We start from the raw sequence: 12,263 nt of genomic DNA, 5'->3' as shown, positions 1-12,263 counted from the left end.
AATTCTCTTTGGGATCTTTTTTCAAGTTGCAGTTGCCCACTTTAATAAATGATCTTGTTTTTTGCTGATGCAAAAGTCTCACAAATACCCATTTGCTAATTGAATGCTGTCATAATGAGCTTGGATTTCTCAAGGAAAGAACAGGTTTGGAGAAGAGGGGTCAACTCAGCTGAGCAAGCCAGCGGTTCATGGAAATGAAAATGCAGTCAAATGCCTTCTTTCTGGTGTTGTGCAGACGCTTAATTCCTTATTTTCATTTAGGCAGGCTGGTGCCAATTTTCTGTGTTCCAATAGTCGGGTCGATGAAGTTTACCTGGCATCTGGGAAGAAATGCTCCCTCTCTTGCTCTCTCTCTCTCTCTCACTCTCTCTCGCTCCTCTTCCTTCTCCCTCTTTACAATTCATGAATTCCTTAGCTCTCTAGAAAAAAAAGAAAGCTTGGCAGTCTAAGTGAAAATATAACCTTGACTCATTGCCCTATGCAGGATTGTTACACGTGGTGTAATAATAACAACACTGCCACTTGCTATCTTTTAATCCCTCACATTGCTCCAGTAACCCTGCTGCAAGAGGAGCCACGGGAGCTGGGCGGGTTATGTGACGAAGCTCAGAGCCGCTGGCTGTACTCTGGGCCCTGTGCCACGAGATGATGTATTACGATGAGACAGGTCAATGCCAAAACATGATGCAGAGTTAGCAAAAGATGCAGTGTTGGGAAGGGAGACACTAGGAGGTGATTTCCAGGTAGCTGGGAGCAGGGTAAAAAAAGACGGTGGATTCCTCCCTCCATTCCCCTTCCCCAGAACCTCCTCCCCTTCCCACTCCCCCACCAAAACAAACAAATCCTGAATTTGAATCTGAGAGTCCTTGTGCTGGAAATACTTTGAGAAGGAAGATAATCCATCCCCAATAATAAGAAAATGAATAATCGTGGTATTTGTTAAGCGCTTACTATGGGCCAGGCACTGTACTAAGTGCTGGGGTAGATACAAGCAAGTTCGGTTGGACACAGTCCCTGTCCCACATGGGACTCGCAGTCTTAATCCCAGTTTTACAGATGAGGTAACTGAGGCACAGAGAAATTAAGTGACTTGCCCAAGGTCACACAATAGACAAGCGGTGGAGCTGGGATTAGAATCCAGGCCCTTCTGACTCACATGTCCAGGCTCTATCCAATAGGCTAGCTCTGATAGCCCAGAACGTCTCAGGTGGTTAAAGATTTCCAGGAAAGGAGGCAGCATGGCCTAGTAAAATAGCTAGGGCTGGGGGTCAGAGAGGATCTGGGTTCTAGTCCAAGCTCTGTCACTTGCCTTCTGTATGACTTTGGGCAAGTCATTTCATTAGTATGTTTGGTTTTGTCTCCCCCTTTTAGACTGTGAGCCCACTGTTGGGTAGGGACTGTCTCTATATGTTGCCAATTTGTACTTCCCAAGCGCTTAGTACAGTGCTCTGCACACAGTAAGCGCTCAATAAATACGATTGATGATGATGATGATGATTTCACTTCTCTGTGTCTCAGTTTTCTTAGCTGTAAAAAGTGCCTGTTCTCCATCCAACTTAGACTGTAAAGCCCAGTTGAGTCAGGGACTGTATATGACCTGATTAACTTGTATCTATCCCAGTGCTTAGAGTGCTTGACACACAGCAAGTGCTTAACAAATACCACTTAAAAAAGAAAAAAAAGGAAAAGAGATTCCACTACCTCCTTCTATCATTCTTCCCTGAGTCTCACTCTCCTTACTGAGAAGAAATTCTTCCTACATCCCTGAAGTCACACGTCAATTCCATCTTCTAGTGTTCTGTTTTCAACTCCCAACAAAAAATCATTTTACAATGCCCCAGCTTTTTGAAAATGGGTCAAGTTCTATCACATAGGTTTTGGAAGAGAGAAACCTCTAGATTTAGGATCAGCTATGAGAGAGATGGGGGTAGCTGAGGATTTGTGGGGATGGTTTGGGTTGATGTTAACTTGCCAGGGCTAGTCCTGGGAGAATTGGAACTGGAGCCAGGGTTGGCAGAATTAAAGCAGCTCAGGGAGATTCTAGGGGACTGAATACTCTAGACACAACCACTTGTCTGCTTGTGTGACCTTGAGCAAGTCACTTAACTTCTCAGTGCCTCAGTTACCTCATCTGTAAAATGGAGATTAAGACTGTGAGTCCCATGTGGGACAGGGACTGTGTCCAACCTGATTGCCTTGTATCTACCCCAGAGCTTAGAATAGAGCTTGGCACTTAACAAATACCATTAAAAAATATAAATAAAATAAGTGCAGGTGGGGAGAGTCACCCACTTGGTGCACAGCACAAGAAGAAATGGTGCAGAGGGACCCGTCCCTCTCCTAGAGAAGAGGCTAGAGCCTTTGCTCGCTGAGAAGGATGTGGAGATGGGTAGGTGCACGCGCTGGTCATCGACCTAGTTGAAGATGGTGCCCTTTGTTTCCAGGGTGGTCCAGGACAGGGTTGCTCAGTTAAACTTGGTGTTGCCAGTGAAACTGCTCTGGAGGTCAAGGGCACAGTGCTGGCCTAGAACCACTGCAGCAGCAGCAGTTTCCCCTCCTTCCTCATGAAGACAGCAGTAACCATCCCTAAGCCTAACCCCCACTTCCATACTCCATTCATCTGCTTGCGCTGCCTGAAAGCTGCTCATTAGAGCAAGCCGGTGGTGGTGATGGTTGCGGGGCGGGGGCGAGGGATATCTAATTTTTAGGATAATGGAAAGTTAATGGGGCTATTTCACTCTCTTTCCATGAGCAAACATTTTCAGGTCAGAGCTGTGCAGCTGCAGCTCCATCACCAGAGCCGACTGCATTTCGACCAAGGGAAATTCGTGACCCAGCGATTGCTGATATAAGCACAGAAAAGTGACAGCTTAATTTTGGCTGCTTCATTGCTCTCCTTCCATGTCCCAAGGGTTTAGCTCCTAGGGTTGCTTTAAGTTATCGGCTACGCACTCTGGGACTCAAACTATCCCCCTCCCCAATCAACCAGTAATATTTATTGAGCACTTATTGGGTGCAGGGCTCTGTAATAATAATAATAAAATAATAATTATGGTATTTGTCAAGTGCTTACTATGTGCCAAGCACTGTTCTAAGAGCTGGGGCAGATACTAGGTAATCAGGTTGTCCCATGTGGGGCTCACAGTCTTAATCCCCATTTTACAGGTGAGGTAACTGAGGCACAGAGAAGTTAAGTGACTTGCTCAAAGTCACACAGCTGACAAGCAGTGGAGTTGGGATTAGAACCCATGACCTCTGACTCCCAAGCCTGTGCACTTTCCGCTAAGCCACGCTGTACTAAGCTCTTAGGAGAGTTCAACTGAATTAATTGATGTGTTGTCTGCCCTCAAGGACAATCATTCATTCATTCAATTGTATTTATTGACCACTTAATGTTTGCAGAGCACTGTATTAAGCGCTTGGGAAGTGCAAGTTTGCAACATATAGAGACGGTCCCTTCCCAACAACGGGCTCACAATCTGGAAGGGGGAGACAGACAACAAAACAAAACATGTAGGCAGGTGTCAAAGTCGTCAGAACAAATAGAATTAAAGCTATATGCACATCATTAACAAAAGAAATAGAATAGTAAATATGTACAAGTAAAATAAATAGAGTAATCAATCTGTACAAATATATATACAAGTGTTGTGGGGAGGGGAAGGAAGTAGGGTGGGGGGATGGGGAGGAGGAGAGGAAAAAGGGGGCTCAGTCTGGGAAGGCCTCTTGGAGGAGGTGAGCTCTCGGTAGGGCTTGGAAGGGAGGAAGAGAGCTAGCTTGGTGGATGTGTGGAGGGAGCGCATTCCAGGCCCGGGGGAGGACATGGGCTGGGGGTCGACAGCAGGACAGGCGGGAATGAAGTACAGTGAGGAGGTTAGTGGCAAAGGAGCAGAGGGTGTGGGCTGGGCTGTAGAAGGAGAGAAGGGAGGTGAGGTAGGAGGGGGCTAGGTAATGGACAGCCTTGAAGCTGAGAGTGAGGAGTTTTTGCTTGATTCATATGTTGACAGGCAGCCATTGGAGACTTTTGATGAGGGGAGTAACATGCCCTGAGCGTTTCTGCACAAAGATGATCCAGGCAGCAGAGTGAAGAATAGACTGAAGTGGGGAGAGACAGGAGAATGGGAGATCAGAGAGGAGGCTGCTGCAGTAATCCAGTCGGAATCTAGCAGGGGACTCAGAAGCAAAAATGAATTAAGATAGGAGGAAATAAGGGAGTAGATGAGCTATGAACATAATTGCTACAGGAGATTTAGAGTCCTCAAATACTTAGGTGGTATGAAGTGCTGAAGACTGTAAGATCATTACGGACAGAGAATGCGTCTGCTTTTTCTCTTGTTTTGTACTGTCCCAAGTGCTTAGTACAGTGCTCTACACATAGTAAGCACTCAATAAATACCATGGATTGAAAAGTGGCAGTTGGGGAGATGTGTACCAGAGAGATTAGAAAATAACTGGGGAAGGCCTGCTGAGGGAGATGTGATCCCGCTTCTGCCACTTGTCAGCTGTGTTACTTTGGTCAAATCACTGAACTTCTCTGGTCCTCAGTTCCCTCATCTGTAAAATGGGGATGAAGTCTGTAAGCCCTACGTGGGACACCCTGATTACCTTGTATCTACCCCAGTGCTTAGAACAGTGCTTTGCACATAGTAAGCACTTAACAAATGCCATCCTTATTACTAATATTATTATTTTAGAAAGTTTTTGAAGATGGGAAGAGCTATGGTCCACCAGCACTGTACTAAGTGTTTAGGAGACTGCAATACAATAGATTTGGTAGGCACATTCCCTGCCCAAAATGAAATCACGGTCTAGATGGGGAGACAGGGGAGACATCATCATCAATCGTATTTATTGAGTGCTTACTGTGTGCAGAGCACTGTACTAAGCGCTTGGGAAGTACAAGTTGGCAACATACAGAGACAGTCCCTACCCAACAGTGGGCTCACAGTCTAAAAGACTGTGTAAAGTGAATCTTTACACTTTCGATCTCACTTCTCTAGTTACATACTATAGAAATGATCCCTGAAAGTATAGACAATAAAATTAATTTCCGATATGTATATAAAGTGCTATGAGGATGTGAGTAGGGTGAATATAAAATGCTTTAAAGGATGTAGGTCCAAGTGTATAGACAACCAAGAAGGGAAAGGGAGTAGGGCTAAAGGTCAAAAATACGTACATTATCCACTAATTAACCATTTATCCACTACCCATATTTATCCACTGCCTTCTCCCGCTATTCAGTCATTCATTCAATAATGCAATTGAATAATATAGTTGTATTACTGAGTGCTTACTGCGTGCAAAGCATTGTACTAAGTGCCCGGGAGGGTACAATATAACAATAAACAGAGACATTCCCTGCCCACAATGAGCTTACAGTTTAGAGGAGTAGACAGATAATAATATACATAGATAAAGTACCACACCCACTACACTCCAGCGCTTGTTCTTTGTTCCTCTCCAGTTAATCTACTCACTGGTCTTTGCCTTTTTCTCATCTCTCCAGCCGGCATCCTCTGGCTCATGGCCTCCCCCAGCCTGGAATTCCCTCCTGCTTCATACCAAGTAGACCACTCTCCCCCTCCTATCTTTCCTCGCTACTCTCCTACTACAATCCATCCCACAAGCTTCGCTCCTCTAACGCCAACCAACCTATTGTCCTTCAATCACAAGAAGCAGCGTGGCTCAGTGGAAAAAGCCTGGGCTTTGGAGTCAGAGGTCATGGATTCAAATCCAGGCTCCGCCAGTTGTCAGCTGTGTGACTTTGGGCAACTCACTTAACTTCTCTGTGTCTCAGTTACCTCATCTGTAAAATGGGGATTAAAAATGTGATTCCCCCCGTGGGACAACCCGATCACCTTGTAACTTCCCCAGTGCTTAGAATAGTGCTTTGCACATAGTAAGTGCTTAACAAATACCATTATTATTATTATTATTATTATCTCATCTATCTCGCCAAAGGCCCCTTACCCACACCCTCCCTCTAGCCTGAAACTCCCTCCCCTCTCATATCTGACAGACCACCTTACCTTGAAAGCCTTACTAAAATCACACCTCCTCCAGAGACCTTAGTCAATTAAAGCCTCAATCAAGCAATCAGTTGATCACATTTATTGAGTTCTTAGAGGAATCAATCAATCGATGGTATTTAGTGAGTTCTTACTATGTACAGAGCACTGTACTAAGCACTGCACTAAGAGAGTACAATATAACAAAGGTAGACATATTCCTTGCCCACAACAAGTTTATAGTCCAGAGAGGGAGACAGACATTAATATAGGGCTCCAGCACTTAGAACAGTGCTTCACACATAGTAAGCACTTAACAAATGCCATCATTATTATAAATAAATTACAGTTATGTACATAAGTGCTGTGGGGCTGAGGAAGGGATGAATAAAATGTGCAAATCCAAGTGCAAGGCCAAGGCAGAAAGGAGTGGGAGAAGAGGAAATGAAAGCTTAGTCAGGGAAGGCCTCATTTATTTATACTAATGTCTGTCTTCCCCTCTAGACTGTAAGTTCGCTGTGGGCAGGGAATGTGTCTGTAATATTGTTATATTGTACTCTCCCAAGTGCTTAGCACAGTGCTATGCATGTAGAAAGTAATTTAAAGGGAAGCTGATTCAGGCTAGTGGGGTGATATGGAAAAGCAGTCAATGGATTTTTATTCTAAGGGGTCAGATGAACTTTTCCCATAGGATATGGGAACTAAAATCTTGAATCAATTGTTCAAATTCCCCAAAGAATTCTATATAGAAGTTAGCCTCTAGGAATTTTCCTTGTTAAATGCCCCAGCTGATGGCCATGGAAGTTCCAAAATGGAGCGCTAATTGCACTTTGCTCATTCATTCAATCATATTTAATGCTCCTTTGCTTCTTCGATCTCCAGCAGTCACTGGGTGCTAAGGTTCTAATTCAGGAGGCAACAACAATAGCAGAAGAAACTAAATAAGCTAAAGCTGGGGATTTCTGCAAGTTTACCTACCCACTTCCTGTTCAAGCACCACTTCTCACCATGCAAGAAGCCAGAAACTGCCTCAGCACACAGAGACCTAGAAAACAGATCACAGTCAATGCCTTCACGTGAATTAGTTTGTGCTCTCAGAGATTAAGCAGAGAGGCCCCGTTGGACCCAGGAGCCGGGAAGGCCACTGGCTGGAGGTCAAGAATCAAGATCCATGTGCAGAAGTAAAACCAAACTGGTTCTTGGAGAGAAGTCCGAGGAGGGGCTGGAGTCTCGCACTCAAAACCCACTGATTCTTACATCTGAGGCAGCGAGAGCACAAGGAGCCAAGCGATATCCTTTTAGCTGACATGGTGTAAAGGAACATATAGAACCACGCTTCTGTTACCTTTTAACCACAACCATTTCACATTCTTGCAAGCTGGGCAAGCTATGTGCTGCGAAGGCCAGTCAGCAAACAGGAAAATGTCTTCGTTAATGGAAGTGAGTCTAATTTCTCATCTCTCAGGAGGGTCAGCTTGGTGATCCCTTCTGTCCAACTAGTTCGCCCTGCTGAGATGAGGTGATCGACTTCAATTTTGCCCAGCTCCCTCCCCATCATCAGAGACACGCATTAATTAATGTCCTGAGTTGGGGAGAGAAAGGGAATTTTGTCATTCGTTCCACATGGTGATAATAAAGAAAGGATCTCACTGAAATTTTTATTTTTGATGGTATTTGTTAAGAGCTTACTCTGTGCCAGGCACTGCATTAAGCTAATCAGGTTGAACGCAGTCCATTCCCCACACTGGGCTCACAATCTTAATCCCCATTTTACAGATGAGATCATTGGGGCACAGAGAAATGACTTGCCCAAGGTCACACAGCAGACAAGTGGCAGACCAAGATTAAAACCCAGGCTCTTTTGACTCCCAGGCACATGCTCTACCCACTTGGCCACGTTGCTTCTCAATTATCCCGCACGGTCGGCATCCAGCTTGAGGGAGGGGATGCTGAGGCCAAGAAAGCAGAGGGTTGAGGAATCCGTGCTGAGCCTAGGAACACAGTTCTAAGTGCTTAACTGGGCGGCTGAGGCAGTGGGATCCTAGTTGGCCTCCTGATTCTGTGCTGGGGATTTCCAGGGTCAGCAATTGCTCATGTCAGCAGAGCGAGGCGAAGCTCTGAACCCTCAGCCTTCCTCTTCTGACAGTTCTCCTTGGATGGGGAATGATAGCGGATGGCACAGAGGATTTGATGAGGAGCAGGCGTTTGAAGCTGACTTCATCAATCATCAATCGTATTTATTGAGCGCTTACTGTGTGCAGAGCACTGGACTAAGCACTTGGGAAGTATAAGTTGGCAACATATAGAGACAGTCCCTACCCAACATTGGGCTCACAGTCTAAAAGGGGGAGACAGAGAACAAAGCCAAACATACTAACAAAATAAAATAAATAGAATAGATATGTACAAGTAAAATAAATAGAGTAACACATATGTACAAACATATATACATATATACAGGTGCTGTGGGGAAGGGAAGGAGGTAAAATGGGGGGAGGGATGGAGAGGGGGACGAGGGGGAGAGGAAGGAAGGGGCTCAGTCTGGGAAGGCCTTCTGGAGGAGGTGAGCTCTCAGTAGGGCCTTGAAGGGAGGAAGAGAGCTAGCTTGACGGATGGGCAGAGGGAGGGCGTTCCAGGCCCGGGGGATGACATGGGCCGGGGGTCGATGGCGGGATAGGCGAGAACGAGGTATGGTGAGGAGATTAGACTTGAACCGTTGCAGACAGATTTCTGGGACTCACTACACAGAGGTGGTGGCTAGTAAATAACCGAGGATGAGTGCATCAGAAAATCAATTCTGCCTTTATTGTACTCTCCTAAAGGCTTACAGCAGTGCTCTGCAGTCAGTAAGTACTCAATAAATAGAGAAGCAGTGTGGCCTCGTGGATAGAGCACAGGCCTGGCAATCAGAAGGACCTGAGTTCTAGTCCCAGGTCCGCCACTTCTCTGCTGTATGACCCTGGGCAAGTCATTTCACTTCTCTATGCCTCAATCATCTCATGTGTAAAATGGGGATTATGACTGTGAGCCCCATGCAGAGCATGGGGTGTGACCAACCTGATTAACTTGTATCTACACCAGAACTTAGTAATAATAATAATAATAATGTTGGTATTTGTTAAGCACTTACTATGTGCAAAGCACTGTTCTAAATGCTGGGGGGATACAAGGTGATCAGGTTGTCCCACATGGGGCTCACAGTCTTAATCCTCATTTTCCAGATGAGGCAACTGAGGCACAGAGAAGTTAAGTGACTTGCCCAAAGTCACACAGCTGACAAGTGGCAGAGCCGGGATTTGAGCCCATGACCTCTGACTCCAAAGCCTGGGCTCTTTTCCATTGAGCCACGCTGCTTCTCAATGGCATTTATTAAGCGCTTACTACGTGCAAAGCACTGTTCTAAGCACTGGGGAGGTTACAAAGTGATCAGGTTGTCCCACATGTGGCTCACAGTCTTAATCCCCATTTTACAGATGAGGTAACTGAGGCACAGAGAAGTTAAGTGACTTGCCCAAAGTCACACAGCTGACAATTGGTGGAGCCGGGATTTGAACCCATGACCTCTGACTCCAAAGCCCGTGCTCTTTCTACTGAGCCACGCTGCCGCTTAGTACAGTGCCTGGCACATAGTAAGCACTTAACAAATACCATATAAATAAAACAAAAACAAAATAAATCATCAATTGATTGATTTGTGGTTTTGAAAGTCCAGGGACAGAGTATAGTCCAACCAGATGCTTCCTACAGAGGCAGAGAGCTGGTGGACATGATCCCTGCTCTCAGGGACCTTACAGTCAAATGGGAGAGATAGATACTAAAATAAATTACCAATAGGAGAAGCAGCAGCATATGGATATGGACATAAGTGCTGTGGGGGTTAGCGAGGAGGTTGATGCAATAGTCGAGGCAGGATATGACAAGTGCTTGGCACAGAGTGGTAACAGTTTGGCAGGGCAGCGGCCCAGCTGAGCTGCAACTGGGACTGGAGAGGGGAGAAACAGGAGGCAGGGAGATCAGCAAAGAAGCTGATGCAATAGTAGAGGGGGGATATGACAAGTGCTTGGCTCAGCGAGGTAGCAGTTTGGCAGGGCAGTGGCCCAGCCCAGCAGCAATTTTCTAAGAGTTACACTGCTCTTCTGTGTTCTGGGACTGGTGGCTGGCTGGAGAGAAGGGGGCCATTTCTGGGGAAAAACTTCTTAGGTCTAGTTTTCTTGTTTCTGTGAAGAAGAAGAATAAAAATAGGTTCTTTATCAGTTTCAACAGTACGAATGGGATTTAATGAGTTCCTACTACAACCCAGCACTTTCACTTCACTCCTCTGACACCAACCTACTCAATGTACCTCCATCTCGTCTACCTCACTGCTGACCCCTCGTCCTGCTTCTAGCCTTGATTTCCCTCCCTCTTCAACCATCATTCTCCCCACCTTTGGAATCTTATTTTTTTAATATATATACTTGTTAAGTGTCAAACAGAGTTCTAAGTCTTGGGGTAGGTACAAGCTAATTAGGTCAAACACAGTCTCTGTCCCACTTATGGCTTGCAATCTAAGCAATGAAGCTCACACCTCCTCCAAGAGGCCTTCCCCCACGAAGCCCTCATTTCCCCTACTCCCTCACACTTCTGTGCCACCCTTGCACTTTGATTTGTACCCTTTATTCACCCCACCCTCAGCCCCACACCACTTATGTATAGATCTAAAATTTTCTCTTTTATCTGTAAGCCTCTTGCTGCTGAGGAACATGGCTACCATCTCTATTGATCACTTGATACATACATACATTTTCTGCATACAGAAAATGATCAAGGAAAGAGCATGGGCTTGGGAATCAGAGGTCATGGGTTCTAATCCTGACTTTGCCACTTGTCAGCTGTGTGACTTTGGGCAAGTCACTTATTTTCTCTGTGCCTCAGTTACCTCATCTGTAAAATGGGGATCAAGACTGTGAGCCCCATGTGGGACAACCTGATAACCTTGTATCTATCCCAGTGCTTAGTACAGTGCTCTGTACACAGTAAGTGCTCAATAAATATGATTGAATGACTGAATGCTTGGCACATAGTAAGCACTTAACAAATACCATTATTATTATTATTATTGATTGATTGAATTCCTGCTGTAAACAGAGAAATGCACTTGGTGCTTGGGGAACATATAGGAGAAGTAAATGATGCACTTCATTCCCCTAAGAAGTTTATAATCCAATGGGGAAGACAGTAGATAAAAATACCATACTTACAAAGGAGAGAATAGATATTGATAAAATCCTTAAGTGAATAAATAAATACATTGCTACATACAGATGCTGAGGTGTTTAGTGGAGGGGCAGGAAAGTGATGGAGAGTGGAGATTAATCCTAGAATGCCTCTTGGAGGAAGTGACTTTTTTATGAGGGATTTGAGAGCAGGGAGGAAAAGGTTGGTTAATGCTGGCATTCAGATGGTAAAATATTTCCAAATCAGTCGGACTTTAACATCTAAAACCCAAATACTGCATGGCCTAGAGGAAAGAGTACAGGCCTGGAAAGCAGAGAACCTGTGTTCTAATCCCAGCTCTACCATGTGTCTGCTGTGAGGCCTGGAGCAAATCACTTCTCTGTGCCTCAGTTATCTCATCTGTAAAAGGGAGATGAAGACTGTGAGCCCCATGTGAGATATGGTCTGTGTCCAACCTGATTAGCTTGTATCTACCCCAGTGTTCCCCTCTAAGGGTCACACCTGGAGAGATACCAGTACTCTACTAGTCTCGACTACGGGAAGAAGAGTCAAGCAGAGGAATATCCATTCCATTCCTAGCTTGGGCAATGGCTAGTGAGTGGAAGACAATCTACTACAAGTCAAAACTCACCCGTGCTGGGCAGCAGCGGCATGGGAGAGAGTCGAGGGTGGAGACTCAAGTTGACTGTGCCAAAGGAGGCAATGGTAAGCCACTTCTGTATTTTTACCAAGAAAACTCTGCGGATACACTACCAGAATGTTTGCAGATGGAGGTGGGGTGTTCTGGGAGAGAGGTGTCCATGGCGTCGCTATGGGTCGGAGACGACTCAACGGCAGAAGACAAGACAAGACCCCATTGTTTAGTGCAGTGAATGACACATAGTAAGCACTTAACAAATATCATGGAAAAAAACTTCATTTTTTATGTACATCTCTCCCTACCTGATCTCAAAAGATCCAGAGCTGAGACTTCAAGCCTAGGCTCCAGGAGGGTAGAAGACCAGAAATGCCCCAGTTAGAGGTAAGAAGGAAGCC

General features: G+C 45.3%; 1 non-coding gene and 1 pseudogene across 1 annotated transcript; one reads left to right on the top strand and one right to left on the bottom strand.

The window, feature by feature from the left end:
- Nucleotides 1-4,943: 4,943 nt before the first annotated feature.
- Nucleotides 4,944-5,038, bottom strand: LOC119931124 (annotated as a pseudogene).
- Nucleotides 5,039-11,711: 6,673 nt separating this feature from the next.
- Nucleotides 11,712-11,849, top strand: LOC119931223. The gene has a single exon (XR_005452077.1). It is a non-coding gene; the product is annotated as a small nucleolar RNA SNORA7 (small nucleolar RNA).
- The last annotated feature ends 414 nt before the right edge of the window (nt 11,850-12,263 follow it).

This window comes from Tachyglossus aculeatus, chromosome 7, assembly GCF_015852505.1.
Source record: "Tachyglossus aculeatus isolate mTacAcu1 chromosome 7, mTacAcu1.pri, whole genome shotgun sequence".
NCBI lineage: Eukaryota > Metazoa > Chordata > Mammalia > Monotremata > Tachyglossidae > Tachyglossus > Tachyglossus aculeatus.
This window is presented reverse-complemented; position numbering and strand designations above follow the sequence as displayed.